The sequence below is a fragment of the Tamandua tetradactyla genome, chromosome 6 (assembly GCF_023851605.1).
Source record: "Tamandua tetradactyla isolate mTamTet1 chromosome 6, mTamTet1.pri, whole genome shotgun sequence".
NCBI classification, from domain to species: domain Eukaryota; kingdom Metazoa; phylum Chordata; class Mammalia; order Pilosa; family Myrmecophagidae; genus Tamandua; species Tamandua tetradactyla.
In genome coordinates this window covers 99,798,108-99,804,200 of record NC_135332.1, presented here as the reverse complement: position 1 = coordinate 99,804,200, position 6,093 = coordinate 99,798,108, and the positions used below count along the sequence as shown (strand labels likewise).

Here is a 6,093-nt window from a genome sequence, read left to right as displayed (position 1 = left end):
AGAGGCCCTCCAGAATAGTCTCTCTTCATTTCCTGCCCAAGTATGACCCTCTGAGGCTGTACCCTCAACAGGAGCTAAAGATCTAATTACTAGACATAACCTCCTCCTCTGCCCTCAGAGCTGCCGAAAATAACCTTTGTGTGGAGTGCCAGAAATTTTCTTGTCTCATTTCCAGCAAGCCAGAGATTCCAGGAGCCTCTCGATCAATTGCCTTTTAATCTCATTTATAAGGTTAAATTCAAGACCTTAACACTAAACTTCTCAAATATCTAAGAAGACATTCTCTGCAAATAATTACCATATTTTTTTATTTATTACAACAACATTTTTAAATAGATAAAAATGAAGCAAACTTCTCCCTAGATGAGTCTAGATTGCAGAAGGCCAGAATAGAAAGGAACGATTTGTATTTCATATTAAAAAATATTTTATTTTAACAAGAGGCATTGGGAAGATACTAAAATTTAAATATTAAACATATAAGCATAAGTGTTAGCAATTCTCTTTTACAACTTAAAAAACTGCCTTATAACAGAAAGCACTTGGGGCATTATATTTCTCAAAAGTTTTCAGCGTGGAAGCTCCTCTTGGTTCAACTGCTTCTATTATATATAAAACTTTGTGTTGCATCCTTTGGATGAATATATGCAAATATATATGTATATGTATGAAGCTAAAGTTATAAGAATTACTCTGCGGTGGTTTGGAATTGTATGTACCTCAGAAAATCACGTTCTTAAAACGAATCCATTCCTGTGGGTGTAAACCTATTGTAAGTAGGGCCTTTTGATGAGTTTACTTCATTTAAAAGGTGTAGCCTTAATCCTTTTACTGGAGACCTTTATCAATGGGATGAATAGACAGAGAGTGAAAAGAAAGCCACTGAAGCAAGAAGCTGAAATCTACGAAACTTGGAGGAGAAGGGAAAGAGCAGCAGATGCCACCATGTGCCTTGCCATGCAGCAGAGGAACCAAGTATTGCTGGAAGCTGGTCTTTGGGAAGAAAGCATTGCCATGATGATACTTGCATTTGGACATTTCCCAAACTCTAACTGTAAATGAATAAATTCCCATTGTTCCTGATGAACTATTTCATGGTATATTGCTTTCAGCAGCCTAGGAGACTAAAACAGGCTCTTAAGTGAATATGCCTATCTTTATATCATAGTCTTGAGCTCAAAAAGGAATATAACTTATTTAAGCCTTCTTAAACTTTGGAATTCTACAGTGCAATTAAAAATAAGGCTAACGTTAACTATTATAGGCAAAGTGCAGTTTGAATTTTGATCAAAGTAGAGGATCTCAAACAAAATCTTAAAAACCTATTTATATTTATCTGTGTTGGCCATGAAAATGTGCTTCTCAGATCACTGAATGTAGAAAGTATTATTAGTCAAAAACCCATGCTTTCCATGGGCCTCTCCCAGCCAGGCAATATGTGCGGCAGGGACACTAAGGCTAGTCTTATCCGAGGAGCTGCAGGTCTTCACTAGCGGGAAACTGATTTGAGGACTTCCACTGGTTATACTGAGCTTTTTTGGACCTGAGCTATGGGCTAAGCAGCCTCTTCCACCCAACCTTCCTTCCTTCCCTCTCTCCTTTACAAGATCAGACCACATCATAGCCTCACATCATTCCAGCCTTCTCCTCCCTCCTCGTTTTCCCTCCCAGATGTACCTCTAACAAATTTCTTGTACATCCATTCTGTCTTGCTGTCTGCTTCTCAGGGAACCTGTACTAACACTGCATCCTTTCCTATCAATACTATAGATTCTAAGGTATTAAGTACCTCATAAAATTCCTCCTAGAAGAGGGTTATGACAAAACAAATTTAGAGAATTATTTGGATTTATACATTGTAAACTTTCAGGTGTTCTAATGTTAAGTTGGTGGAAAAACGCTACATTTTGTAAAAGAAAGCTGAAGAAAAAAGAAAATAAATTTTTATTGTAACATATATACAACATAATATTTCCCATTTAACCACTTTAAAGCGACAATTCAGTGGCATCAATTATATTAACAATGTTAAGCTACCAGCACCACCATTTAGTACCAAAATGAGAAAAATAACTTTTGAAAACATTAATATAATTTATCATTGAATATTTAGTGAATTAATTTTAACAGAATACATGGAAATATGTAGGTTCTATTATTACGAGATATTGAATATTTTAAAAAATAACATTATTGGCTTGCCCAGCCTGAAATTCTGTATATGAATCTTATACACATAAAAATGCATTTGGTCATAACCTATGGCCCAGGAGGTGGCTAAATGGAACATTTATACAGAATTTGGGAAATTCATTTACTTGATTTCCCCTCCATTCCCATCTCAGAAAGTGTACTCTTAGAACTTATTTCTACCATCCTCCAGGGCTAAAATCAAACGAAGCAGAAAACCTCATAGTTGAAAGCCACACCTCCTGAGAAAACTACCAGATAGTTAAACTGATAACCTCCCAGAATTGAAAGCAAATTAAACTAATCATGCATGAGATAAATAATTATAAAGCTTATTATAAGTGACTTAAGAAAATAATTTGACTACTCATCCTTCATGGCATACAGTATAAAGACAAAAATAAATGTGAGAAAATCTTAAATTTTATTCAGTAGTTAAGTCAGAGGACAAGTAACTGCATTGCCTTTTTTGGAAATAAGATTTTAAGTATAAGAGAAATGGGAGGGGAATTATAAAATCAAAATGTTTTCATTAGGAAATTACAAAGCTAGAACTTAATTGAAAATACTAATATGGAACCCATGCTTTTAAAGGGAAAAAATGTGTATATTTTCTGTGAACCAAAATGAGCTTGGAGCAAGAATCTTAGAGAATGAACCTAATACATTGACTTAATGCCCAGATTAAGATTTCTAATGCCGTCTTCCTAGGACATTAGATAAATGTTGGATCCAATGTCTGGGGTAAGATAAGTTATGAGTTTGGGAGAACTTTCTTTTCAAGGAGGCAAGAAATACTTCAGATTAATGGGACTGTGTCAAAAGAATACAAGTTGTGACATCCAGGGATTCCCACTGGCCAAAGCTGTGTTAATTTGAGCAATAAAAGATAAAAATTATTGTAGGTGGTTAAATTACACTGAATCTTAAAGAAGCCATGAGTCTAAATGATTCGCAGGAGAAAATTAGCAGAAAGTTGAGAAAAGATGGTGAATACAACAGATTACTTTTTTTTTAACTTTTAAAATTGAATAGTATAACATATATACAAAGCAAAGAAAGAAAAAAGCTATAGTTTTCAAAGTACTCTTCAACAAATGGTTATAGGACAGATCACAGAATTTGTCGTGGGCTACCATATGATCCTCTCAGATTTTTCCATTTAGCTGCTCCAGAATATAGGAGGCTAGAAGGAATAAGTATTATCATCACAATCAACTTTTTTTGTGAAAAATAACACACGTACAAAAAAGCAATAAATTTCAGAGCACAGCAGAACAATTAGTTGTAGAACAGATTTCAGAGTTTGGCATGGGTTACAATTCCACAATTTTAGGTTTTTACCTCTTGTTTCTCTAAGATTCTAGAGACTAAAAGATATATGAATTCAATGATTCAACAATCATATTCGTTTGTGAAATCCTATCTTCTCTGTATAACTCCACCATCACCTTTGATCTTTTTATTCCTCTCTTTTAGGGGTATTTGGGCTATGGCCATTCTAGCTTTTTCATGTTGGAAGGGGCTGTCAATAATGCAGAGTAGGGGGTTGGGACTAGTTGATGTCCTGGAGAGGCTGGGCCCTCTAAGTTTCAGGACTTACAGAATAGATTACTTTTGAGCCCTATTATTGATATTGAACTCATTTACTATATCAATGAAAAATATTGAATTTAGGAAATATTTAATAGAAAGCATTTTCTGACTTAATCAGAGTATGTCAATAGAATTATTCCGTAACTGTGACTCCGAGTTGGATAAAGTCATTTCAGATAGCCAAATTTTAAATATCCATGAGCATTTTATGTTCTTCAGAATATGAGAAAATTACAAGATATCATTAAGTTCAAAGTTCTTTAAAATCACCTTGAAAGACATTTACAATTCAAATTAAAAGGTTTTTTAGACCCTCTGCCCTGCCAGGGCTGCTGCACTGCCTGACACTGCAGGAGCGCTGGGGTGGCTCCCGCTTTTCCCTGGATTCCTGAGCAGAGGCATTTGTCAAAATGTCCACAGAATGTGGATTTGGTGGTACTAACAGCAGTGATGCCCAGTAAAGCTTACAGTCCTTCTGGCCTCGTGTCATGGAAGAAATTCGGAATTTAACATAGAAAGACTTCAGTGCACAGGAACTCCCTCTGGCTGGTATTAAGAGGATTATGAAACTGGATGAAGATGTGAAGATAATCAGTGCAGAAGCACTTGTGCTCTTTGCCAAGGCAGCTGAGATTTTTATCACGAGTTGACTCTTCGAGCCTGGATTCACACAGAGGATTATAGGTGCTGGTCGTTACAGAGGAATGATATCACTGTGGCCATTACAGAATTTGATCAGTTTGACTTTCTCATCGATATTGTTCCAAGAGATGAACTGAAACCTCCAAAGTGTCAGGAGAAGTGTGCCAGTCTGTGATTCCTGCTGAGCCTGTCCAGCACTACATCATGCTGGCTCAGCAGCCCACTGCCATCCATGTCCAGGAGAAGCAGCAAGGCCAGCAGACAACCAGCTCCACGACCACCATCCAGCCAGGGCGGATCATCATGGTGCAGTCTCAGCAGGGCCAGACCACGCCCATAATCATGCAGGTTGGAGAAGGTCAGCAGGTGCAGATGGTCCCAGCCCAGCCTCAGGGCCAAGCCCAGCAGGCCCAGAGTAGTACTGGACAGAACATGCAGGTGATGCAGCAGATCATCACCAACACAGGAGAGATCCAACAGATACCAGTGCAGCTGAATGCTGGCCAGCTGCTGTATATCTGCTTAGCCCAGCCTGTATCAGGCACCCAAGTTGTGCAGGGACAGATCCAGACACTAGCCACCAATGCCCAGCAGATCACACAGACAGAGGTCCAGAAAGGACAGCAGCAGTTCAGTCAGTTCAGAGATGGACAGCAGGTATACCAGATCCACCAAGTAACCATGCCTGAGGGCCAGGACCTCACCCAGCCCAGGTTCATCCAGTCAGCCAACCAGTCCTCCAACTGGTTGAGCAGTCCCCCCAGGTGACCAGTGGCTGAGGGTCTGAGCTGTCAAGCCCAAGGACTCCCAACACAATTTTTGTCATACAGCCCCAGAGATGTGCACAGCCTACCTCCCCAGAGGACCCCGCCAACCTCAACCTCCATGCCTCCTGCAGGCTAGGACACTGGTGTACTAGGCCCCATGCCTGAAGGCCGAGATTCTCCAACAGAAAGATGGGATATTTTTTATTTCATTTTTTGTCCATCCCCCCTCGTTTCAAGGAATCAGTATTTCAATATGTTGAGCTGCATGCCCAAAGCTGTGAAATGAAAATATTAAATAACATATTTATCACATTTTCTTGAAGAGTGTATTGAAGAAATATTTCTTCTCTTGTTTTTGTTTTTTTTTTGTCTGCCCAGGAGTGCATGTTATCATCTTATAACTCTTGGAACAAGTTGCTGCCGCAGGATTTGCCACCTTGTTCTACCCTCAGATTAAATTAGATGTGTGGGTGTGGCTTCTTATTCATTAGTGGTCCTCTCCCATCCCTCTTGCCCCAAAGCTCTGTGTATTTGCATCCAGAGGCCACAAAAACATCCCTCACATTTAAGAAATGAACTCATTTCCTATAGTGAATGGATGATTTCATTCCTAAACCTCTCTTAGGGACCCAAGGAGACTAGAAGTTGAGGCACTTGCCCCCTCCTCACCCCCTGTTTATTTTTAAAAATGCATTAAAGATTGTGCTAGTTTCCTTTACTGCATGGATGTCAAACTGCATGAAATGCAATGAATCTCATTTGATAATTTTTTTAAAAAAGTGTTTAGAACATTGAATGGGAAAGAACAATTTCTTCCACAAATGGTACCAGAAACACTGGATATTCATGTGCAAAAGAATGGCAATGGACCCCTACCTCACACTATATACAAAAGCAA

At 38.7% G+C, this 6,093-nt stretch overlaps 1 pseudogene; it reads left to right on the top strand.

Moving 5' to 3' along the window:
• Window positions 1–4,196: 4,196 nt before the first annotated feature.
• LOC143686773 (nuclear transcription factor Y subunit gamma pseudogene) lies at window positions 4,197–5,207 on the top strand (annotated as a pseudogene).
• Window positions 5,208–6,093: the final 886 nt, after the last annotated feature.